Source organism: Chlamydotis macqueenii, chromosome 5 (genome assembly GCF_036417535.1).
Source record: "Chlamydotis macqueenii isolate bChlMac1 chromosome 5, bChlMac1.mat, whole genome shotgun sequence".
In the NCBI taxonomy this organism is placed as follows: domain Eukaryota; kingdom Metazoa; phylum Chordata; class Aves; order Otidiformes; family Otididae; genus Chlamydotis; species Chlamydotis macqueenii.
This window is the reverse complement of record NC_141560.1, coordinates 59,553,498-59,579,554: the sequence shown is the minus strand read 5'-3', so window position 1 is coordinate 59,579,554 and position 26,057 is coordinate 59,553,498.

Here is a 26,057-nt window from a genome sequence, read left to right as displayed (position 1 = left end):
GTCGGACGATTGCTCCCGACTGAAAGTGCCAGCAACTCAAGCTCTTCCTGCTCCGCAGCGGCCATTGGCAGCGCATCTACAGCACCACAGACATCAGGGCTCTGGGCTTTCCCTGATGAATAGGGGTTCGACGTTTAACACCAGCTGCACCTGGGCGCCCACGGAAAGAAAAACCCCGAAAAATCACGAACGTTGGATAATTGTTCCAACACCGAAAATGCCAGCCAGTCAAGCTCTTGCTGCTCCTCAGCGGACATTGGCAGCGCACCTACAGCACCACAGACATCTGGGCTCCGGGCTTTCCCTGATGAACAGGGCTTCGAAGTTTACTACCCACTTCACATGGCCGCCCACTGAAAAGTACTCCGAAAAATCACGAACGTCGGACGATTGCTCCCACACCGAAAGTGCCAGCCAGTCAAGCTCTTGCTGCTCCCCAGCGGGCATTGGCAGCGAATCTACAGCACCACAGACATCGGGCCTCCGGGCTTTCCCTGACGAACAGGGCTTCGACTTTTACCACCAGATGCACCTGGGCACCAAGTGAAAGAAAAATCCCAAAAAATCACGAACGTCGGACGATTGCTCCCACACAGAAAGAGCCAGCCAGTCAAGCTCTTGCTGATCCTCCCCGGCCATTGGCAGCGCATCTACAGCACCACAGACATCGGAGCTCCAGGCTTTCCCTGACGAACAGGGCTTCGACGTTTACCACCAGCTGCACCTGGGCGCCCACTAAAAGTAAAAGCCCGAAAAATCACGAACGTTGGACGATTGCTCCGACACCGAAAGTGCCAGCCAGTCAAGCTCTTGCTGATCCTCCCCGGCCATTGGCAGCGCATCTACAGCACCACAGACATCTGGGCTCCGGGCTTTCCCTGACAAATAGGGCTTCGACGTTTACCACCAGCTGCACCTGGGCGCCCACTGAAAATAATCCCCGAAAAATGACGAACGCTGGACGATTGCTCCCACACCAAAAGTGCCAGCCAGTTAAGCCCTTGCTGCTCCTCAGCGGATATTGGCAGTGCATCTACAGCACCAGAGGCATCGGGCCTCCGGGCTTTCCCTGATGAACAGGGCTTCTACGTTTACTACCCGCTGTACCTAGGCGCAAACTGAAAAAAACCCCGAAAAATCACGAATGTTGGACGATTGCTCCCACACCGAAAGTGCCAGCCAGTCAAGCTCTTGCTGCTCCTCCCCGGCCATTGGCAGCGCATCTACAGCAACACAGACATCGGGGCTCCGGGCTTTCCCTGACGAACAGGGCTTCCACGTTTAATACCAGCTACACCTGGGCGCCCACTAAAAGTAAAACCCCAAAAAATCACGAACTTTGGACGATTGCTCCCACACCGAAAGTGCCAGCCAGTCAAGCTCTTGCTGCTCCTCCCCGTCCATTGGCAGCGCATCTACAGTACCACAGACATCGGGGCTCCAGGCTTACCCTGATGAACAGGGCTTCGACGTTTACCAACAGCTGCACTTGGGCGCCCTCTAAAATTAAAAGCCCAAAAAATCACGAACGTCGGACGATTGCTCCCACACCGAAAGTGCCAGACAGTAAAGCTCTTGCTGCTCCTCCCCGGCCATTGGCAGCGCATCTACAGCACCACAGACATCGGGGCTCCAGGCTTTCCCTGACGAACAGGGCTTCGACATTTACCACCAGCTGCACCTGGGCGCCCACTGAAAATAATCCCCGAAAAATCACGAACTTTGGACGATTGCTCCCACACCAAAAGTGCCAGCCTGTCAACCTCTTGCTGCTCCTCCACGGCCATTGTCAGCGCATCTACAGCACCACAGACATCCGGCCTCCGGGCTTTCCCTGATGAACAGGGCTTCGACGTTTACTTCCCACTGCACCTGGGCCCAGACTTAAAATAACACCAAAATATCACGAGCGTCGGACGATTGCTCCCACACAGAAAGTGCCAGCCAGTCAAGCTCTTGCTGCTCCCCAGCGGGCACTGGCAGCGCATCTACAGTACCACAGACATTGGGGCTCTGGGCTTACCCTGAAAAACAGGGCTTCAACGTTTACCACCAGCTGCACCTGGGCACCCAGTGAAAGAAAAACCCCGAAAAATCACGAACGTTGGACGATTGCTCCCACACCAAAAGTGCCAGCCAGTCAAGCTCTTGCTGCTCCTCCCCGGCCATTGGCAGCGCATCTACAGCACCACAGACATCAGGGCTCTGGGCTTTCCCTGACGAACAGGGCTTCGACGTTTACCACCATGTGCACCTGGGCGCCCACTGAAAGAAAAACCCCGAAAAATCACGAACGTCGGACGATTGCTCCCACACCGAAAGTGCCAGCCAGTCAAGCCCTTGCTGCTCCTCCCCGGCCTTCGGCAGCGCATCTACAGCACCACAGACATCGGGGCTCGGGGCTAACCCTGACGAACAGGGCTTCGATGTTTACAAAAAGCTGCACCTGGGCGCCCACTGAAAAAAAAACCCGCAAAATCATGAACGTCGGACGATTGCTGCCACACTGAAAGTGCCAGCAACTCAAGCTCTTCCTGCTCCGCAGCGGCCATTGGCAGCGCATCTACAGCACCACAGACATCAGGGCTCTGGGCTTTCCCTGAAAAACAGGGCTTCGACGTTTAATACCAGCTGCACCTGGGCGCCCACGGAAAGAAAAACCCCGAAAAATCACGAACGTTGGATAATTGCTCCCACACCGAAAGTGCCAGCCAGTCAAGCTCTTGCTGCTCCTCAGCGGCCATTGGCAGCGCACCTAGAGCACCACAGACATCGGGACTCTGGGCTTTCCCTGATGAACAGGGCTTCGAAGTTTACTACCCACTTCACCTGGCCGCCCACTGAAAAGTAATCCGAAAAATCACGAACGTCGGACGATTGCTCCCACACCGAAAGTGCCAGCCAGTCAAGCTCTTGCTGCTCCTCCCCGGCCATTGGCAGCGCATCTACACCACCACAGACATCGGAGCTCCAGGCTTTCCCTGACAAACAGGGCGTCGACGTTTACCAACAGCTGCACCTGGGCGCCGACTAAAAGTAAAACCCCGAAAAATCACGAACTTTGGACGATTGCTCCCACACCGAAAGTGCCAGCCAGTCAACCTCTTGCTGCTCCTCCCCGGCCATTGGCAGCGCATCTACAGCACCACAGACATCGGGGCTCCGGCCTTTCCCTGACGAACAGGGCTTCGACGTTTACCAACAGCTGCACCGGGGCGCAAACTGAAAAAAAACCCCGAAAAATCACGAACGTTGGACGATTGCTCCCACACCGAAATTGCCAGCCAGTCAAGCTCTTGCTGCTCCTCCCCGGCCATTGGCAGCGCATCTACAGTACCACAGACATCGGGGCTCCGGGCTTACCCTGATAAACAGGGCTTCGACGTTTACCACCAGCTGCACCTGGGCGCCCACTAAAATTAAAACCCCAAAAAATCACGAACTTTGGACTATTGCTCCCACACCGAAAGTGCCAGCCAGTCAAGCTCTTGCTGATCCTCCCCGGCCATTGTCAGCGCATCTACAGCACCACAGACATCGGGCCTCCGGGCTTTCCCTGATGAACAGGGCTTCGACGTTTACTTCCCACTGCACCTGGGCCCAGACTGAAAATAACTCCAAAATATCACGAACGTCGGACGATTGCTCCCACACCGAGAGTGCCAGCCAGTCAAGCTCTTGCTGCTCCCCAGCGGGCACTGGCAGCGCATCTACAGTACCACAGACATTGGGGCTCTGGGCTTACCCTGAAAAACAGGGCTTCGACGTTTACCACCAGCTGCACCTGGGCACCCAGTGAAAGAAAAACCCCGAAAAATCACGAACGTTGGACGATTGCTCCCACACCAAAAGTGCCAGCCAGTCAAGCTCTTGCTGCTCCTCCCCGGCCATTGGCAGCGCATCTACAGCACCACAGACATTAGGGCTCTGGGCTTTCCCTGACGAACAGGGCTTCGACGTTTACCACCATGTGCACCTGGGCGCCCACTGAAAGAAAAACCCCGAAAAATCACGAACGTCGGACGATTGCTCCCACACCGAAAGTGCCAGCCAGTCAAGCCCTTGCTGCTCCTCCCCGGCCTTCGGCAGCGCATCTACAGCACCACAGACATCGGGGCTCGGGGCTAACCCTGACGAACAGGGCTTCGATGTTTACAAAAAGCTGCACCTGGGCGCCCACTGAAAAAAAAACCCGCAAAATCATGAACGTCGGACGATTGCTCCCACACTGAAAGTGCCAGCAACTCAAGCTCTTCCTGCTCCGCAGCGGCCATTGGCAGCGCATCTACAGCACCACAGACATCAGGGCTCTGGGCTTTCCCTGAAAAACAGGGCTTCGACGTTTAATACCAGCTGCACCTGGGCGCCCACGGAAAGAAAAACCCCGAAAAATCACGAACGTTGGATAATTGCTCCCACACCGAAAGTGCCAGCCAGTCAAGCTCTTGCTGCTCCTCAGCGGCCATTGGCAGCGCACCTACAGCACCACAGACATCGGGACTCTGGGCTTTCCCTGATGAACAGGGCTTCGAAGTTTACTACCCACTTCACCTGGCCGCCCACTGAAAAGTAATCCGAAAAATCACGAACGTCGGACGATTGCTCCCACACCGAAAGTGCCAGCCAGTCAAGCTCTTGCTGCTCCTCCCTGGCCATTGGCAGCGCATCTACACCACCACAGACATCGGAGCTCCAGGCTTTCCCTGACAAACAGGGCGTCGACGTTTACCAACAGCTGCACCTGGGCGCCCACTAAAAGTAAAACCCCGAAAAATCACGAACTTTGGACGATTGCTCCCACACCGAAAGTGCCAGCCAGTCAACCTCTTGCTGCTCCTCCCCGGCCATTGGCAGCGCATCTACAGCACCACAGACATCGGGGCTCCGGCCTTTCCCTGACGAACAGGGCTTCGACGTTTACCAACAGCTGCACCGGGGCGCAAACTGAAAAAAAACCCCGAAAAATCACGAACGTTGGACGATTGCTCCCACACCGAAATTGCCAGCCAGTCAAGCTCTTGCTGCTCCTCCCCGGCCATTGGCAGCGCATCTACAGTACCACAGACATCGGGGCTCCGGGCTTACCCTGATAAACAGGGCTTCGACGTTTACCACCAGCTGCACCTGGGCGCCCACTAAAATTAAAACCCCAAAAAATCACGAACTTTGGACTATTGCTCCCACACCGAAAGTGCCAGCCAGTCAAGCTCTTGCTGATCCTCCCCGGCCATTGTCAGCGCATCTACAGCACCACAGACATCGGGCCTCCGGGCTTTCCCTGATGAACAGGGCTTCGACGTTTACTTCCCACTGCACCTGGGCCCAGACTGAAAATAACTCCAAAATATCACGAACGTCGGACGATTGCTCCCACACCGAGAGTGCCAGCCAGTCAAGCTCTTGCTGCTCCCCAGCGGGCACTGGCAGCGCATCTACAATACCACAGACATTGGGGCTCTGGGCTTACCCTGAAAAACAGGGCTTCGACGTTTACCACCAGCTGCACCTGGGCACCCAGTGAAAGAAAAACCCCGAAAAATCACGAACGTTGGACGATTGCTCCCACACCGAAAGTGCCAGCCAGTCAAGCTCTTGCTGATCCTCCCCGGCCATTGGCAGCGCATCTACAGCACCACAGACATCAGGGCTCTGGGCTTTCCCTGACGAACAGGGCTTCGACGTTTACCACCAGCTGCACCTGGGCGCCCACTGAAAGAAAAACCCCGAAAAATCACGAACGTCGGACGATTCCTCCCACACCGAAAGTGCCAGCCAGTCAAACTCTTGCTGCTCGTCCCCGGCCTTCGGCAGCGCATCTACAGCACCACAGACATCGTGGCTCCGGGCTTTCCCTGACAAATAAATCTTCGACGTTTACGACCAGCTGCACCTGGGCGCGCACAGAAAAAAAACCCTGATGCTCCCACACCGAAAGTACCTACCAGTCAAACTCTTGCTGCTCCTCCCCGGCCATTGGCAGCGCATCTACAGCACCACAGACATCGGAGCTCCAGGCTTTCCCTGACGAACAGGGCTTCGACGTTTACCACCAGCTGCACCTGTGCGCCCACTAAAAGTAAAACCCCGAAAAATCACGAACGTTGGACGATTGCTCCCACACCGAAAGTGCCAGACAGTCAAGCTCTTGCTGATCCTCCCCGGCCATTGGCAGCGCATCTACAGCACCACAGACATCGGGCCTCCGGGCTTTCCCTGACGAACAGGGCTTCGACCTTTACTACCCGCTGTACCTAGGCGCAAACTGAAAAAAAACCCGAAAAATCACGAACGTTGGACGATTGCTCCCACACCGAAAGTGCCAGCCCGTCAAGCTCTTGCTGCTCTTCATGGGCCATTGGCAGCGCATCTACAGCACCACAGACATCTGGGCTCCGGGCTTTCCCTGACAAATAGGGCTTCGACGTTTACCACCAGCTGCACCTGGGCGCCCACTGAAAATAATCCCCGAAAAATGACGAACGTTGGACGATTGCTCCCACACCAAAAGTGCCAGCCAGTTAAGCCCTTGCTGCTCCTCAGCGGATATTGGCAGTGCATCTACAGCACCACAGGCATCGGGCCTCCGGGCTTTCCCTGATGAACAGGGCTTCGAGGTTTACTACCCGCTGTACCTAGGCGCAAACTGAAAAAAACCCCGAAAAATCACGAATGTTGGACGATTGCTCCCACACCGAAAGTGCCAGCCAGTCAAGCTCTTGCTGGTCCTCCCCGGCCATTGGCAGCGCATCTACAGCAACACAGACATCGGGCCTCCGGGCTTTCCCTGACGAACAGGGCTTCCACGTTTAACACCAGCTACACCTGGGCGCCCACTAAAAGTAAAACCCCAAAAAATCACGAACTTTGGACGATTGCTCCCACACCGAAAGTTCCAGCCAGTCAAGCTCTTGCTGCTCCTCCCCGTCCATTGGCAGCGCATCTACAGTACCACAGACATCGGGGCTCCGGGCTTACCCTGATGAACAGGGCTTCGACGTTTACCAACAGCTGCACTTGGGGGCCCTCTAAAATTAAAACCCCAAAAAATCACGAACTTTGGACAATTGCTCCCACACCGGAAGTGCCAGCCAGTCAAGCTCTTGCGGCTCCTCCCCGGCCATTGGCAGCGCATCTACAGCACCACAGACATCGGGGCTCAAGGCTTTCCCTGACGAACAGGGCTTCGACATTTACCACCAGCTGCACCTGGGCGCCCACTGAAAATAATCCCCGAAAAATCACGAATGTTGGACGATTGCTCCCACACCGAAAGTGCCAGCCTGTCAACCTCTTGCTGCTCCTCCCCGGCCATTGGCAGCGCATCTACAGCACAACAGACATCAGGCCTCCGGGCTTTCCCTGATGAACAGGGCTTCGACGTTTACTTCCCACTGCACCTGGGCCCAGACTGAAAATAACACAAAAATATCACGAGCGTCGGACGATTACTCCCACACCGAAAGTGCCAGACAGTCAAGCTCTTGCTGCTCCCCAGCGGGCACTGGCAGCGCATCTACAGTACCACAGACATTGGGGCTCTGGGCTTACCCTGAAAAACAGGGCTTCGACGTTTACCACCAGCTGCACCTGGGCACCAAGTGAAAGAAAAACCCCGAAAAATCACTAACGTTGGACGATTGCTCCCACACCAAAAGTGCCAGCCAGTTAAGCCCTTGCTGCTCCTCACCGGATATTGGCAGTGCATCTACAGTACCACGGGCATCGGGCCTCCGGGCTTTCCCTGATAAACAGGGCTTCGACGTTTACTACCCGCTGTACCTAGGCGCAAACTGAAAAAAACCCCGAAAAATCACGAACGTCGGACGATTGCTCCCACACCGAAAGTGCCAGCCAGTCAGCCTCTTGCTGCTCCTCCCCGGCCATTGGCAGCGCATCTACAGCACCACAGACATCGTGGCTCCGGGCTTTCCCTGACAAATAGGGCTTCGACGTTTACGACCAGCTGAACCTCGGCGCCCACTAAAATTAAAACCCCAAAAAATCACGAACGTCGGACGATTGCTCCCACACCGAAAGTGCCAGCCAGTCAGCCTCTTGCTGCTCCTCCCCGGCCATTGGCAGCGCATCTACAGCACCACAGACATCGGAGCTCCAGGCTTTCCCTGACAAACAGGGCGTCGACGTTTACCACCAGCTGCACCTGGGCGCCGACTAAAAGTAAAACCCCGAAAAATCACGAAATTTGGACGATTGCTCCCACACCGAAAGTGCCAGCCAGTCAACCTCTTGCTGCTCCTCCCCGGCCATTGGCAGCGCATCTACAGCACCACAGACATCGGGGCTCCGGCCTTTCCCTGACGAACAGGGCTTCGACGTTTACCAACAGCTGCACCGGGGCGCAAACTGAAAAAAAACCCCGAAAAATCACGAACGTTGGACGATTGCTCCCACACCGAAATTGCCAGACAGTCAAGCTCTTGCTGCTCCTCCCCGGCCATTGGCAGCGCATCTACAGTACCACAGACATCGGGGCTCCGGGCTTACCCTGATAAACAGGGCTTCGACGTTTACCACCAGCTGCACCTGGGCGCCCACTAAAATTAAAACCCCAAAAAATCACGAACTTTGGACTATTGCTCCCACACCGAAAGTGCCAGCCAGTCAAGCTCTTGCTGATCCTCCCCGGCCATTGTCAGCGCATCTACAGCACCACAGACATCGGGCCTCCGGGCTTTCCCTGATGAATAGGGCTTCGACGTTTACTTCCCACTGCACCTGGGCCCAGACTGAAAATAACTCCAAAATATCACGAACGTCGGACGATTGCTCCCACACCGAGAGTGCCAGCCAGTCAAGCTCTTGCTGCTCCCCAGCGGGCACTGGCAGCGCATCTACAGTACCACAGACATTGGGGCTCTGGGCTTACCCTGAAAAACAGGGCTTCGACGTGTACCACCAGCTGCACATGGGCACCCAGTGAAAGAAAAACCCCGAAAAATCACGAACGTTGGACGATTGCTCCCACACCAAAAGTGCCAGCCAGTCAAGCTCTTGCTGATCCTCCCCGGCCATTGGCAGCGCATCTACAGCACCACAGACATCAGGGCTCTGGGCTTTCCCTGACGAACAGGGCTTCGACGTTTACCACCAGCTGCACCTGGGCGCCCACTGAAAGAAAAACCCCGAAAAATCACGAACGTCGGACGATTCCTCCCACACCGAAAGTGCCAGCCAGTCAAACTCTTGCTGCTCCTCCCCGGCCTTCGGCAGCGCATCTACAGCACCACAGACATCGTGGCTCCGGGCTTTCCCTGACAAATAAAGCTTCGACGTTTACGACCAGCTGCACCTGGGCGCGCACAGAAAAAAAACCCTGATGCTCCCACACCGAAAGTACCTACCAGTCAAACTCTTGCTGCTCCTCCCCGGCCATTGGCAGCGCATCTACAGCACCACAGACATCTGGGCTCCGGGCTTTCCCTGACAAATAGGGCTTCGACGTTTACCACCAGCTGCACCTGGGCGCCCACTGAAAATAATCCCCGAAAAATGACGAACGTTGGACGATTGCTCCCACACCAAAAGTGCCAGCCAGTTAAGCCCTTGCTGCTCCTCAGCGGATATTGGCAGTGCATCTACAGCACCACAGGCATCGGGCCTCCGGGCTTTCCCTGACGAACAGGGCTTCGACGTTTACTACCCGCTGTACCTAGGCGCAAACTGAAAAAAACCCCGAAAAATCACGAACGTTGGACGATTGCTCCCACACCGAAAGTGCCAGACACTCAAGCTCTTGCTGGTCCTCCCCGGCCATTGGCAGCGCATCTACAGCAACACAGACATCGGGGCTCCGGGCTTTCCCTGACGAACAGGGCTTCCACGTTTAACACCAGCTACACCTGGGCGCCCACTAAAAGTAAAACCCCAAAAAATCACGAACTTTGGACGATTGCTCCCACACCGAAAGTTCCAGCCAGTCAAGCTCTTGCTGCTCCTCCCCGTCCATTGGCAGCGCATCTACAGTACCACAGACATCGGGGCTCCGGGCTTACCCTGATGAACAGGGCTTCGACGTTTACCAACAGCTGCACTTGGGCGCCCTCTAAAATTAAAACCCCAAAAAATCACGAACTTTGGACGATTGCTCCCACACCGAAAGTGCCAGCCAGTCAAGCTCTTGCTGCTCCTCCCCGGCCATTGGCAGCGCATCTACAGCACCACAGACATCGGGGCTCCGGCCTTTCCCTGACGAACAGGGCTTCGACGTTTACCAACAGCTGCACCGGGGCGCAAACTGAAAAAAAACCCCAAAAAATCACGAACGTTGGACGATTGCTCCCACACCGAAATTGCCAGCCAGTCAAGCTCTTGCTGCTCCTCCCCGGCCATTGGCAGCGCATCTACAGTACCACAGACATCGGGGCTCCGGGCTTACCCTGATAAACAGGGCTTCGACGTTTACCACCAGCTGAACCTGGGCGCCCACTAAAATTAAAACCCCAAAAAATCACGAACTTTGGACTATTGCTCCCACACCGAAAGTGCCAGCCAGTCAAGCTCTTGCTGATCCTCCCCGGCCATTGTCAGCGCATCTACAGCACCACAGACATCCGGCCTCCGGGCTTTCCCTGATGAACAGGGCTTCGACGTTTACTTCCCACTGCACCTGGGCCCAGACTGAAAATAACTCCAAAATATCACGAACGTCGGACGATTGCTCCCACACCGAGAGTGCCAGCCAGTCAAGCTCTTGCTGCTCCCCAGCGGGCACTGGCAGCGCATCTACAGTACCACAGACATTGGGGCTCTGGGCTTACCCTGAAAAACAGGGCTTCGACGTTTACCACCAGCTGCACCTGGGCGCCCACTGAAAGAAAAACCCCGAAAAATCACGAACGTCGGACGATTCCTCCCACACCGAAAGTGCCAGCCAGTCAAACTCTTGCTGCTCCTCCCCGGCCTTCGGCAGCGCATCTACAGCACCACAGACATCGTGGCTCCGGGCTTTCCCTGACAAATAAAGCTTCGACGTTTACGACCAGCTGCACCTGGTCGCGCACAGAAAAAAAACCCTGATGCTCCCACACCGAAAGTACCTACCAGTCAAACTCTTGCTGCTCCTCCCCGGCCATTGGCAGCGCATCTACAGCACCACAGACATCGGAGCTCCAGGCTTTCCCTGATGAACAGGGCTTCGACGTTTACCACCAGCTGCACCTGTGCGCCCACTAAAAGGAAAACCCCGAAAAATCACGAACGTTGGACGATTGCTCCCACACCGAAAGTGCCAGACAGTCAAGCTCTTGCTGATCCTCCCCGGCCACTGGCAGCGCATCTACAGCACCACAGACATCGGGCCTCCGGGCTTTCCCTGACGAACAGGGCTTCGACGTTTACTACCCGCTGTACCTAGGCGCAAACTGAAAAAAACCCCGAAAAATCACGAACGTTGGACGATTGCTCCCACACCGAAAGTGCCAGCCCGTCAAGCTCTTGCTGCTCTTCATGGGCCATTGGCAGCGCATCTACAGCACCACAGACATCTGGGCTCCGGGCTTTCCCTGACAAATAGGGCTTCGACGTTTACCACCAGCTGCACCTGGGCGCCCACTGAAAATAATCCCCGAAAAATGACGAACGTTGGACGATTGCTCCCACACCGAAATTGCCAGCCAGTCAAGCTCTTGTTGCTCCTCCCCGGCCATTGGCAGCGCATCTACAGCACCACAGACATCGGGCCTCCGGGCTTTCCCTGATGAACAGGGCTTCGACGTTTAATTCCCACTGCACCTGGGCCCAGACTGAAAATAACTCCAAAATATCACGAACGTCGGACGATTGCTCCCACACCGAGAGTGCCAGCCAGTCAAGCTCTTGCTGCTCCCCAGCGGGCACTGGCAGCGCATCTACAGCAACACAGACATCGGGGCTCCGGTCTTTCCCTGACGAACAGGGCTTCCACGTTTAACACCAGCTACACCTGGGCGCCCACTAAAAGTAAAACCCCAAAAAATCACGAACTTTGGACGATTGCTCCCACACCGAAAGTTCCAGCCAGTCAAGCTCTTGCTGCTCCTCCCCGTCCATTGGCAGCGCATCTACAGTACCACAGACATCGGGGCTCCGGGCTTACCCTGATGAACAGGGCTTCGACGTTTACCAACAGCTGCACTTGGGCGCCCTCTAAAATTAAAACCCCAAAAAATCACGAACTTTGGACGATTGCTCCCACACCGAAAGTGCCAGCCAGTCAAGCTCTTGCTGATCCTCCCCGGCCATTGGCAGCGCATCTACAGCACCACAGACATCGGGGCTCAAGGCTTTCCCTGACGAACAGGGCTTCGACATTTACCACCAGCTGCACCTGGGCGCCCACTGAAAATAATCCCTGAAAAATCACGAATGTTGGACGATTGCTCCCACACCGAAAGTGCCAGCCTGTCAACCTCTTGCTGCTCCTCCCCGGCCATTGGCAGCGCATCTACAGCACCACAGACATCCGGCCTCCGGGCTTTCCCTGATGAACAGGGCTTCGACGTTTACTTCCCACTGCACCTGGGCCCAGACTGAAAATAACACCAAAATATCACGAGCGTCGGACGATTGCTCCCACACAGAAAGTGCCAGACACTCAAGCTCTTGCTGCTCCCCAGCGGGCACTGGCAGCGCATCTACAGTACCACAGACATTGGGGCTCTGGGCTTACCCTGAAAAATAGGGCTTCAACGTTTACCACCAGCTGCACCTGGGCACCCAGTGAAAGAAAAACCCCGAAAAATCACGAACGTTGGACGATTGCTCCCACACCAAAAGTGCCAGCCAGTCAAGCTCTTGCTGATCCTCCCCGGCCATTGTCAGCGCATCTACAGCACCACAGACATCAGGGCTCTGGGCTTTCCCTGACGAACAGGGCTTCGACGTTTACCACCATGTGCACCTGGGCGCCCACTGAAAGAAAAACCCCGAAAAATCACGAACGTCGGACGATTGCTCCCACACCGAAAGTGCCAGCCAGTCAACTTCTTGCTGCTCCTCCCCGGCCTTCGGCAGCGCATCTACAGCACCACAGACATCGGGGCTCGGGGCTAACCCTGACGAACAGGGCTTCGATGTTTACAAAAAGCTGCACCTGGGCGCCCACTGAAAAAAAACCCCGCAAAATCATGAACGTCGGACGATTGCTCCCACACTGAAAGTGCCAGCAACTCAAGCTCTTCCTGCTCCGCAGCGGCCATTGGCAGCGCATCTAAAGCACCACAGACATCAGGGCTCTGGGCTTTCCCTGATGAACAGGGCTTCGACGTTTAATACCAGCTGCACCTGGGCGCCCACGGAAAGAAAAACCCCGAAAAATCACGAACGTTGGATAATTGCTCCCACACCGAAAGTGCCAGCCAGTCAAGCTCTTGCTGCTCCTCAGCGGCCATTGGCAGCGCACCTACAGCACCACAGACATCGGGGCTCTGGGCTTTCCCTGATGAACAGGGCTTCGAAGTTTACTACCCACTTCACCTGGCCGCCCACTGAAAAGTAATCCGAAAAATCACGAACGTCGGACGATTGCTCCCACACCGAAAGTGCCAGCCAGTCAAGCTCTTGCTGCTCCCCAGCGGGCATTGCAGCGAATCTACAGCACCACAGACATCGGGCCTCCGGGCTTTCCCTGACGAACAGGGCTTCGACGTTTAACATCAGCTGCACCTGGGCGCCAACTAAATGTAAAACGCCAAAAAATCACGAACTTTGGACGATTGCTCCCACGCCGAAAGTGTCAGCTAGAAAAGCTCTTGCTGCTCCTCCCCGGCCATTGGCAGCGCATCTACAGCACCACAGACATCGGGGCTCCGGGATTACCCTGATGAACAGGGCTTCGACGTTTACCACCAGCTGCACCTGGGCGCAAACTAAAAAAAAACCCCAAAAAATCACTAACGTTGGACGATTGCTCCCACACCGAAAGTGCCAGCCAGTCAAGCTCTTGCTGCTCCTCCGCGTCCATTGGCAGCGCATCTACAGTACCACAGACATCGGGGCTCCAGGCTTTCCCTGACGAACAGGGCTTCGACGTTTACCACCAGCTGCACTTGGGCGCCCAGTAAAATTAAAACCCCAAAAAATCACGAACTTTGGACGATTGCTCCCACACCGAAAGTGCCAGCCAGTCAAGCTCTTGCTGCTCCTCTCCGGTCATTGGCAGCGCATCTACAGCACCACAGACATCCGGCCTCCGGGCTTTCCCTGATGAACAGGGCTTCTACGTTTACTTCCCACTGCACCTGGGCCCAGACTGAAAATAACACAAAAATATCACGAGCGTCGGACGATTACTCCCACACCGAAAGTGCCAGACAGTCAAGCTCTTGCTGCTCCCCAGCGGGCACTGGCAGCGCATCTACAGTACCACAGACATTGGGGCTCTGGGCTTACCCTGAAAAACAGGGCTTCGACGTTTACCACCAGCTGCACCTGGGCACCCAGTGAAAGAAAAACCCCGAAAAATCACTAACGTTGGACGATTGCTCCCACACCAAAAGTGCCAGCCAGTTAAGCCCTTGCTGCTCCTCACCGGATATTGGCAGTGCATCTACAGCACCACGGGCATCGGGCCTCCGGGCTTTCCCTGATGAACAGGGCTTCGACGTTTACTACCCGCTGTACCTAGGCGCAAACTGAAAAAAACCCCGAAAAATCACGAACGTCGGACGATTGCTCCCACACCGAAAGTGCCAGCAAGTCAGCCTCTTGCTGCTCCTCCCCGGCCATTGGCAGCGCATCTACAGCACCACAGACATCGGAGCTCCAGGCTTTCCCTGACGAACAGGGCTTCGACGTTTACCACCAGCTGCACCTGGGCGCCGACTAAAATTAAAACCCCAAAAAATCACGAACGTCGGACGATTGCTCCCACACCGAAAGTGCCAGACAGTCAAGCTCTTGCTGCTCCTCCCCGGCCATTGGCAGCGCATCTACAGTACCACAGACATCGGGGCTCCGGGCTTACCCTGATAAACAGGGCTTCGACGTTTACCACCAGCTGCACCTGGGCGCCCACTAAAATTAAAACCCCAAAAAATCACGAACTTTGGACTATTGCTCCCACACCGAAAGTGCCAGCCAGTCAAGCTCTTGCTGATCCTCCCCGGCCATTGTCAGCGCATCTACAGCACCACAGACATCGGGCCTCCGGGCTTTCCCTGATGAACAGGGCTTCTACGTTTACTTCCCACTGCACCTGGGCCCAGACTGAAAATAACTCCAAAATATCACGAACGTCGGACGATTGCTCCCACACCGAGAGTGCCAGCCAGTCAAGCTCTTGCTGCTCCCCAGCGGGCACTGGCAGCGCATCTACAGTACCACAGACATTGGGGCTCTGGGCTTACCCTGAAAAACAGGGCTTCGACGTTTACCACCAGCTGCACCTGGGCACCCAGTGAAAGAAAAACCCCAAAAAATCACGAACGTTGGACGATTGCTCCCACACCAAAAGTGCCAGCCAGTCAAGCTCTTGCTGATCCTCCCCGGCCATTGGCAGCGCATCTACAGCACCACAGACATCAGGGCTCTGGCCTTTCCCTGACGAACAGGGCTTCGACGTTTACCACCAGCTGCACCTGGGCGCCCACTGAAAGAAAAACCCCGAAAAATCACGAACGTCGGACGATTCCTCCCACACCTAAAGTGCCAGCCAGTCAAACTCTTGCTGCTCCTCCCCGGCCTTCGGCAGCGCATCTACAGCACCACAGACATCGTGGCTCCGGGCTTTCCCTGACAAATAAAGCTTCGACGTTTACGACCAGCTGAACCTGGGCGCGCACAGAAAAAAAGCCATGATGCTCCCACACCGAAAGTACCTACCAGTCAAACTGTTGCTGCTCCTCACCGGCCATTGGCAGCAAATCTACAGCACCACAGACATAGGAGCTCCAGGCTTTCCCTGACGAACAGGGCTTCGACGTTTAACACCAGCTGCACCTGGGCGCCCGCTTAAAGAAAAACCCCGAAAAATCACGAACGTCGGACGATTGCTCCCACACAGAAAGTGCCAGCTAGTCAATCTCTTGCTGGTCCTCCCCGGCCATTGGCAGCGGATCTACAGCACCACAGACATCGGGGCTCCGGGCTTTCCCTGACGAACAGGGCTTCGACGTTTAAAACCAGCTGCACCTGGGCGCCCACTAAAAGTAAAACCCCAAAAAATCACGAACTTTGGACGATTGCTCCCACACCGAAAGTGCCAGCCAGTCAAGCTCTTGCTGCTCCTCCCCGGCCATTGGCAGCGCACCTACAGCACCACAGACAACGGGGCTCCGGGCTTACCCTGATGAACAGGGCTTCGATGTTTACCACCAGCTGCACCTGGGCGCAAACTAAAAAAAAAACCCAAAAAGTCACGAACGTTGGACGATTCCTCCCACACCGAAAGTGCCAGCCAGTCAAGCTCTTGCTGCTCCTCATGGGCCATTGGCAGCGCATCTACAGCACCACAGACATAGTGGCTCCGGGCTTTCCCTGACAAATAGGGCTTCGACGTTTACCACCAGATGCACATGGGCGCCCTCTGAAAAAAAACCCTGATGCTCCCACACCGAAATTACCTGCCAGTCAAGCTCTTGCTGGTCCTCCCCGGCCATTGGCAGCGCATCTACAGCACCACAGACATCGGGGCTCCGGGCTTACCCTGACGAACAGGGCTTCGACGTTTACCACCACCTGCATCTTGGCGCCTACGGAAAGAAAAAAACGATAAATCACGAACTTCGGACGATTGCGCCCGCACCGAAAGTGCCAGCCAGTCAAGTTCTTGCTGATCCTCATGGGCCATTGGCAGCGCATCTACAACACGACAGACATCGTGGCTCCGGGCTTTCCCTGACGAACAGGGCTTCGACGTTTACCACCAGCTGCACCTGGGCGCCCACTGAAAAAATACCCTGTGCTCCTACACCGAAATTACCTGCCAGTCAAGCTCTTGCTAGTCCTCCCCGGCCATTGGCAGCGCATCTACAGCACCACAGACTTCGGGGCTCCAGGCTTTCCCTGACAAACAGGGCTTTGACGTTTACCACCAGCTGCACCTGGGCGCCCACTAAAAGTAAAACCCCGAAAAATCATGAACGTGGGACGATTGCTACCACACCGAAAATGCCAGCCAGTCAAATTCCTGCTGATCCTCATCGGCCATCGGCAGCACATCTACAGCACCACAGACATCGGGGCTCCGGGCTTACCCTGACGAACAGGGCTTCGATGTTTACCACCAGCTGCACCTGGGCGCCCACGGAAAGGAAAACCCCGAAAAATCACGAACGTCGGACGATTGCTCCGACACCGAAAGTGCCAGCCAGTCAAGTTCTTGCTGATCATCATGGGCCATTGGCAGCGCATCTACAGCACCACAGACATCGGGGCTCCAGGCTTTTCTGACGAACAGCACTTTGACGTTTACCACCAACTGCACCAGGGCGCCCATTGAAAAAAAACCCTGATGCTCCCACAACGAAAGTACCTGCCAGTCAAGCTCTTGGTGGTCCTCCCCGGCCATTGGCAGCGCATCTACAGCACCACAGACATCGGAGCTCCAGGCTTTCCATGAAGAACATGGCATCGACGTTTACCACCAGCTGCATCTGGGCACCCACTAAAAGTAAAACCCCGAAAAATCATGAACGTGGGACGATTGCTCCCACACCTAAAGTGCCAGCCAGTCAAGCTCTTGCTGCTCTTCCCCGGCCATTGGCAGCGCATCTACAGCATCACAAACATTGGAGCTCCGGGCTTTCCCTGACGAACAGGGCTTCGACGTTTACCACCACCTGCATCTTGGCGCCTACGGAAAGAAAAAAACGATAAATCACGAACTTCGGACGATTGCGCCCGCACCGAAAGTGCCAGCCAGTCAAGTTCTTGCTGATCCTCATGGGCCATTGGCAGCGCATCTACAACACGACAGACATCGTGGCTCCGGGCTTTCCCTGACGAACAGGGCTTTGACGTTTACCACCAGTTGCACCTGTGCGCCCAATGAAAAAAAACCCTGATGCTCCTACACCGAAAGTACCTGCCAGTCAAGCTCTTGCTAGTCCTCCCCGGCCATTGGCAGCGCATCTAAAGCACCACAGACTTCGGGGCTCCAGGCTTTCCCTGATGAACAGGGCTTTGACGTTTACCACCAGCTGCATCTGGGCGCCCACTAAAAGTAAAACCCCGAAAAATCATGAACGTGGGACGATTGCTCCCACACCGAAAATGCCAGCCAGTCAAATTCCTGCTGATCCTCATCGGCCATTGGCAGCACATCTACAGCACCACAGACATCGGGGCTCCGGGCTTTCCCTGACGAACAGGGCTTTGACCTTTACCACAAGCTGCACCTGGGCGCCTACGGAAAGAAAAAAACAAAAAATCACGAACGTCGGACGATTGCTCCCACACTGAAAGTGAGAACCAGTCAAGCTCTTGCTGCTCCTCCCCGGCCATTAGCAGCACATCTACAGCACCACAGACATCGGGCCTCCGGGCTTTCCCTGATGAACAGGGCTTCGAAGTTTACTATCCACTGCACCTGGGCGCAAACTGAAAATATACCCCGAAAAATCACAAATGTGAGACGATTGCTCCCACACCGAAATTGCCAGCCAGTCCAGCTCTTCCTGCTCCTCCCCGGCCTTTGGCAGCGCATCAACAGCACCACAGACATCGGGGCTCAGCACTTTCCCTGACAAACTGGGCTTCGACCTTTATAGCAAGCTGATCCTGGTCCCGCCTGAAAAATAACCCCGAAAAATCACGAACGTTGGACTATTGCTCCCGCACCGAAAGTGCCAGCCAGTCCAGCTCTTCCTGCTCCTCCCCGGCCTTTGGCAGCGCATCTACAGCACCACAGACATCGGGGCTCTGCGCTTTCCCTGACGAACAGGGCTTCGACGTTTACCACCAGCTGCACCTGGGCACCCACGAAAAAAAAACCCCAAAAAATCACGAACGTCGGACGATTGCTCCGACACCGAAAGTGCCAGCCAGTCAAGCTCTTGCTGCTCCTCCCCGGCCATTGGCAGCGCATCTACAGCACCACAGACATCGGGGCTCCAGGCTTTTCCTGACGAACAGCGCTTCGACGTTTGCCACCAACTGCACCAGGGCGCCCACTGAAAAAAAACCCTGATGCTCCCACAACGAAAGTACCTGCCAGTCAAGCTCTTGCTGGTCCTCCCCGGCCATTGGCAGTGCATCTACAGCACCACAGACATCGGAGCTCCAGGCTTTCAATGACGAACAGGGCATCGACGTTTACCACCAGCTGCATCTGGGCACCCACTAAAAGTAAAACCCCGAAAAATCATGAACGTGGGACGATTGCTCCCACACCGAGACTGCCAGCCAGTCAAGCTCTTGCTGCTCCTCCCCGGCCATTGGCACCGCATCTACAGCACCACAGACATCGGAGCTCCGCGCTTTCCTGATGAACATGGCTTCGACGTATACCACCTGCTGCACCTGGACGCCCACGGAAAGAAACACACCGAAAAATCACGAACGTTGGACGATTGCTCCCACACAGAAAGTGCCAGCCAGTCAAGCTCTTGCTGCACCCCAGCGGCCATTGGCAGCGCATCTACAGCACCACAGACATCGGGGCTCCGGGCTTTCCCTGATGAACAGGCCTTCGACGTTTACCACCAGCTGCACCTGGGCGCCCACGAAAAAAAAAAACCCTAAAAATCACGAACGTCGGAAGATTACTCCCACACCGAAAGTGCCAGCCAGTCAAGCTCTTGCTGTTCCGCAGCAACCATTAGCAGCGCATCTACAGCACCACAGACATTGGGGCTCCGGGCTTTCCCTGATGAACAGGGCTTCGAAGTTTACTATCCACTGCACCTGGGCGCAAACTGAAAATGTACCCCGAAAAATCACGAATGTCAGACGATTGCTCCCACACCGAAATTGCCAGCCAGTCAAGCTCTTGCTGCTCCTCCCCGGCCTTTGGCAGCGCATCTACAGCACCACAGACATCGGGGCTCAGCACTTTTCCGACCACAACTGGGCTTCGAAATTTATAGCAAGCTGAACCTGGTCCCGCCTGAAAATAACCCCGAAAAATCCCGAACGTTGGACTATTGCTCCCGCACCGAAAGTGCCAGCCAGTCCAGCTCTTCGTGCTCCTCCCCGGCCTTTCGCAGCGCATCTACAGCACCACAGACATCGGGGCTCCGGCCTTTCCTTGACGAACAGGGCTTAGACGTTTACCACCAGCTGCACCTGGGTGCCCACTTAAAAAAAAACCCCTAAAAATCACGAACCTTTAATAATTGCTCCCACACCGAAAGTGCCAGCCAGTCAAGCTCTTGCTGCTCCTCAGCGACCATTGGCAGCGCATCTACAGCACCACAGACATCGGGCCTCCGGGCTTTCCCTGATGAACAGGGCTTCAAAGATTACTACCCACTGCACCTGGGCGCAAACTGAAAAAAACTAAGAAAAATCACGAACGTCGGACGATTGCTCCCACACCAAATGTGCCAGCCAGTCAAGCTCTTCCTGCTCCTCCCCGGCCATTGGCAGCGCATCTACAGCACCACAGACATCGAGGCTCCGGGCTTTCCCTGACGAACAGGGCTTCGACGTTTACCACCAGTTGCACCTGGGAGCCCACTGAAAAAATACCCCGAAAAATCACGAACGTCGGACGATTGCTCCCACACAGAAAATGCCAGCCAGTCCAGCTCTTCCTGCTCCTCCCCGGCCTTTGGCAGCGCATCTACAGCACCACAGACATCGGAGCTCCGGGCTTTCCCTGACGATCAAGGCTTCGAAGTTTACCACCAGCTGCATCTGGGCGCCTACGGAAAGAAAAAAACGAAAAGTCACGAACGTCGGACGATTGCTCCCACATCGAAAGTGCCAGCAACTCAAGCTCTTCCTGCTCCTCCCCGGCCTTTGGCAGCGCATCTACAGCACCACAGACATTGTGGCTCCCGGCTTTCCCTGACGAACAGGGCTTCCACGTTTACCACCAGCTGCACCTGGGCGCCCACTGAAAAAACCCTGAAAAATCACGAACGTTGGACGATTGCTCCCACACAGAAAGTGCCAGCCAGTCAAGCTCTTCCTGCTCCTCAGCGACCATTGGCAGCGCATATACAGCACCACAGACATCGGGCCTCCGGGCTCTCCCTGATGAACAGTGCTTCGAAGTTTACTACCCACTGCACCTGGGCGCAAACTGAAAAAAACTCCGAAAAATCATGAACTTCGGACGATTGCTTTCACACCGAAAGTGCCAGCCAGTCAAGCTCTTGCTGCTCCTCAGCGGACATTGGCAGCGCATCTACAGCACCACAGACATCGGGGCTCCGGGCTTTCCCTGACGAACAGGGCTTCGACGTTTACCACCAGCTGCACCTGGGCGCCCACTGAAAAAAAACCCCGAAAAATCACGAACGTTGGATAATTGCTCCCACACAGAAAGTGCCAGCCAGTCAAGCTCTTGCTGCTCCTCAGCGGACATTGGCAGCGCATCTACAACACCACAGACATCAAGGCTCCGGCCTTTCCCTGACGAACAGGGCTTCTAAGTTTACTACCCACTGCATGTGGCCGCCCACTTAAAAGAACTCCAATAAATCACGAACGTCGGACGATTGCTCCCACACAGAAAGTGCCAGACAGTCAAGCTCTTGCTGCTCCTCCCCGGCCATTGGCAGCGCATCTACAGCACCACAGACATCGGGGCTCCGGGCTTACCCTGACGAACAGGGCTTCGACGTTTACCACCAGCTGCATCTGGGCGCCTACGGAAAGAAAAAAAAACGAAAAATCACGAACATCGGACGATTGCTCCCACACAGAAAGTGCCAGCAAGTCAAGCTCTTCCTGCTCCTCCCCGGCCTTAGGCACCGCATCTACAGCACCACGGACATCGGGGATCCGCGCTTTCCCTGACAAACTGGGCTTCGACCTTTATAGCAAGCTGAACCTGGTCCCGCCTTAAAAATAACCCCGAAAAATCACGAACGTCGGACGATTGCTCCCACACCAAAAGTGCCAGCCAGTCAAGCTCTTCCTGCTCCTCCCCGGCCATTGGCAGCACATCTACAGCACCACAGACATCGGGGCTCCGGGCTTTCCCTGACGAACAGGGCTTCGACCTTTACCACAAGCTGCACCTGGGCGCCCACTGGAAAAAAAACCCGAAAAATCCCGAACGTCGGACGATTGGTCCCACACCGAAAGTGCCAGCCAGTCAAGCTCTTGCTGCACCCCAGCGGCCATTGGCAGCGCATCTACAGCACCACAGACATCGGGGCTCCGCGCTTTCCCTGATGAACAGGGCTTCGACGTTTACCACCAGCTGCACCTGGGCGCCCATTGAAAAAAAACCCCGCAAAATCGTCAACGTTGGACGATTGCTCCCACACAGAAAGTGCCAGCCAGTCAAGCTCTTGCTGCTCCTCAGCAGACATTGGCAGCGCATCTACAACACCGCAGACATCAAGGCTCCGGCCTTTCCCTGACGAACAGGGCTTCGACGTTTACCACCAGCTGCATCTGGGCGCCCACTAAAAGTAAAACCCCGAAAAATCATGAACGTGGGACGATTGCTCCCACACTGAAAGTGCCAGCAACTCAAGCTCTTGCTGCTCCTCAGCGGCCATTGGCAGCGCATCTACAACACCACACACATCGGGCCTCCGGGCTTACCCTGACGAACAGGGCTTCGAAGTTTACTACCCACTGCATGTGGCCGCCCACTTAAAAGAACTCCGAAAAATCACGAACGTCGGACGATTGCTCCCACACCGAAAGTGCTAGACAGTCAAGCTCTTGCTGCTCCCCCCCGGCCATTGGCAGCGCAACTACAGCACGACAGATAGCGGGGCTCCGGGCTTTCCCTGACGAACAGGGCTTCGACCTTTACCACCAGCTGCACCTGGGCGCCCACTGAAAAAAAACCCTGATGCTCCCACACCGAAAGTACCTGCCAGTCAAGCCCTTGCTGGTCCTCCCCGGCCATTGGCAGCGCATCTACAGCATCACAGACATCGGAGCTCCAGGGTTTCCCTGACGAACAGGGCTTCGACATTTACCACCAGCTGCACCTGCGCGCCCACTAAAAGTAAAACCCCGAAAAATCATGAACGTGGGACGATTGCTCCTACACCGAAAGTGCCAGCCAGTCAACCTCTTGCTCCTTCTCCCCGGCCATTGGCAGCGCATCTACAGCACCACAGACATTGGGGCTCCGGGCTTACCATGACGAACAGGGCTTCGACCTTTACCACCTGCTGCATCAGGGCGCCCACTGAAAGAAAAACCCCGAAAAATCACGAACGTTGAACGATTCCTCCCACACCGAAGGTGCCAGCCAGTCAAGCTCTTGCTGCACCCCAGCGGCCATTGGCAGCGCATCTACAGCACCACAGACATCCGGGCTCCGCGCTTTCCCTGATGAACAGGGCTTCGACGTTTACCACCACCTGCATCTGGGCGCCTAGGGAAAGAAAAAAACGAAAAATCACGAACGTCGGACGATTGCTCCCACACTGAACGTGCCAGCCACTCAAGCTCTTGCTGCTCTTCCCCGGCCATTGGCAGCGCATCTACAGCACCACAGACATCGGGGCTCCGGGCTTTCCCTGACGAACAGGGCTTCGAAGTTTACCACCAGCTGCACCGGGGCGCTCACTTGAAAAAAACCTCAAAAAATCACGAATGTCGAACGATTACTCCCACACCGAAATTGCCAGACAGTCAAGCTCTTGCTGCTCCTCCCCGGCCATTGGCAGCGCATCTACAGCACCACAGACATCGTGGCTCCGGGCTTTCCCTGACGAATAGGGCTTCGATATTTACCACCAGATGCACCTGGGGGCCCACTAAAAAAAAACCCTGATGATCCCACACAGAAAGTGCCAGCCAGTCAAGCTCTTGTTGTTCCTCCCCGGCCATTGGCAGCGCATCTACAGCAACACAGACATCGGAGCTCCAGGCTTTCCCTGACGAACAGGGCTTCGACGATTACGACCACCAGCACCTGGGCGCCTACTGAAAAAAAACCCCGAAAAATCACGAACGTCGGACGATTACTCCCACACCGAAAGTGCCAGCCAGTCAAGCTCTTCCTGCTCCTCCCCGGCCTTTGGCAGCGCATCTACAGCACCACAGACATCGGGCCTCCGGGCTTACCCTGACGAACAGGGCTTCGACGTCTACCTCCATGTGCACCTGGGCACCCGCTGAAAAAAAACCCCGAAAAATCATGAACATGGGACGATTGCTCCCACTCCGAAAGTGCCAGCCAGTCAAGCTCTTGCTGCTCCTCAGCGGACATTGGCAGCGCATCTACAACACCGCAGACATCAAGGTTCCGGCCTTTCCGTGACGAACAGGGCTTCGAAGTTTACTACCCACTGCATGTGGCCACCCACTTAAAAGAACTCCAAAAAATCACGAACGTTGGACGATTGCTCCCACACCGAAAGTGCCAGCCAGTCAAGCTCTTGCTGCTCCTCCCCGGCCATTGGCAGCGCATCTACAGCACCACAGACATCGGGACTCCGGCCTTTCCCTGACGAACAGGGCTTCGACGTTTACCAGCAGCTGCACCTGGGCACCCACTGAAGGGAAAACCCCGAAAAATCACGAACGTCGGACGATTGCTCCCACACCGAATGTGCCAGCCAGTCAAGCTCTTGCTGCTCCTCCCCGGCCATTGGCAGCGCATCTACAGCAACACAGACATCGTGGCTCCGGGCTTTCCCTGACGAACAGGGCTTCCACGTTTACCACCAGCTGCACCTGGGCGCCCACTGAAAAAACCCTGAAAAATCACGAACGTTGGACGATTGCTCCCACACAGAAAGTGCCAGCCAGTCAAGCTCTTGCTGCTCCTCAGCGACCATTGGCAGCGCATCTACAGCACCACAGACATCGGGCCTCCGGGCTTTCCCTGATGAACAGGGCTTCGAAGTTTACTACCCAGTGCACCTGGGCGCAAACTGAAAAAAACTCCGAAAAATCATGAACGTCGGACGATTGCTCCCACACCGAATGTGCCAGCCAGTCAAGCTCTTGCTGCTCCTCAGCGGACATTGGCAGCGCATCTACAACACCACAGACATCAAGGATCCGGCATTTCCCTGACGAACAGGGCTTCGAAGTTTACTACACACTGCATGTGGCCGCCCACTTAAAAGATCTCCGAAAAAGCATGAACGTCGGACGATTGCTCCTACACCGAAAGTGCCAGCCAGTCAAGCTCTTGCTGCTCCTCCCCGGCCTTTGGCAGCGCATCTACAGCACCACAGACATCGGTGCTCCGCTCTTTCCCTGACAAACTGGGCTTCGACGTTTACCACCAGCTGCACCTGGGCGCCCACTGAAAAAAAAACCCTAAAAATCACGAACTTTGGATAATTGCTCCCACACCGAAAGTGCCAGCCTGTCAAGCTCTTCCTGCTCCTCATGGGCCATTGGCAGCGCATCTACAACACCACAGACATCAAAGCTCCGGCCTTTCCCTGACGAACAGGGCTTCGAAGTTTACTACCCACTGCATGTGGCCGCCTACTTAAAAGAACTCCAAAAAATCACGAACGTCGGACAATTGCTCCCACACCGAAAGTGCCAGCCAGTCAAGCTCTTGCTGCTCCTCCCCGACCATTGGCAGCGCATCTACAGCACCACAGACATCGGGGCTCCGGCCTTTCCCTGACGAACAGGGCTTCGACCTTTACCACCAGCTGCATCTGGGCGCCTACGGAAAGAAAAAAATGAAAAATCACGAACGTCGGACGATTGCTCCCACACCGAAAGTGCCAGCAACTCAAGTTCTTCCTGCTCCTCCCCGGTCTTTGGCAGCGCATGTACAGCACCACAGACATCGGGGCTCCGGGCTTTCCCTGACGAACAGGGCTTCGACGTTTACCACCAGCTGCACCTGGGCGCCCACTGAAAAAACCCTGAAAAATCACGAACGTTGGACGATTGCTCCCACACCGAAAGTGCCAGCCAGTCAAGCTCTTCCTGCTCGTCAGCGACCATTGGCAGCGCATCTACAGCACCACAGACATCGGAGCTCCGGGCTTTCCCTG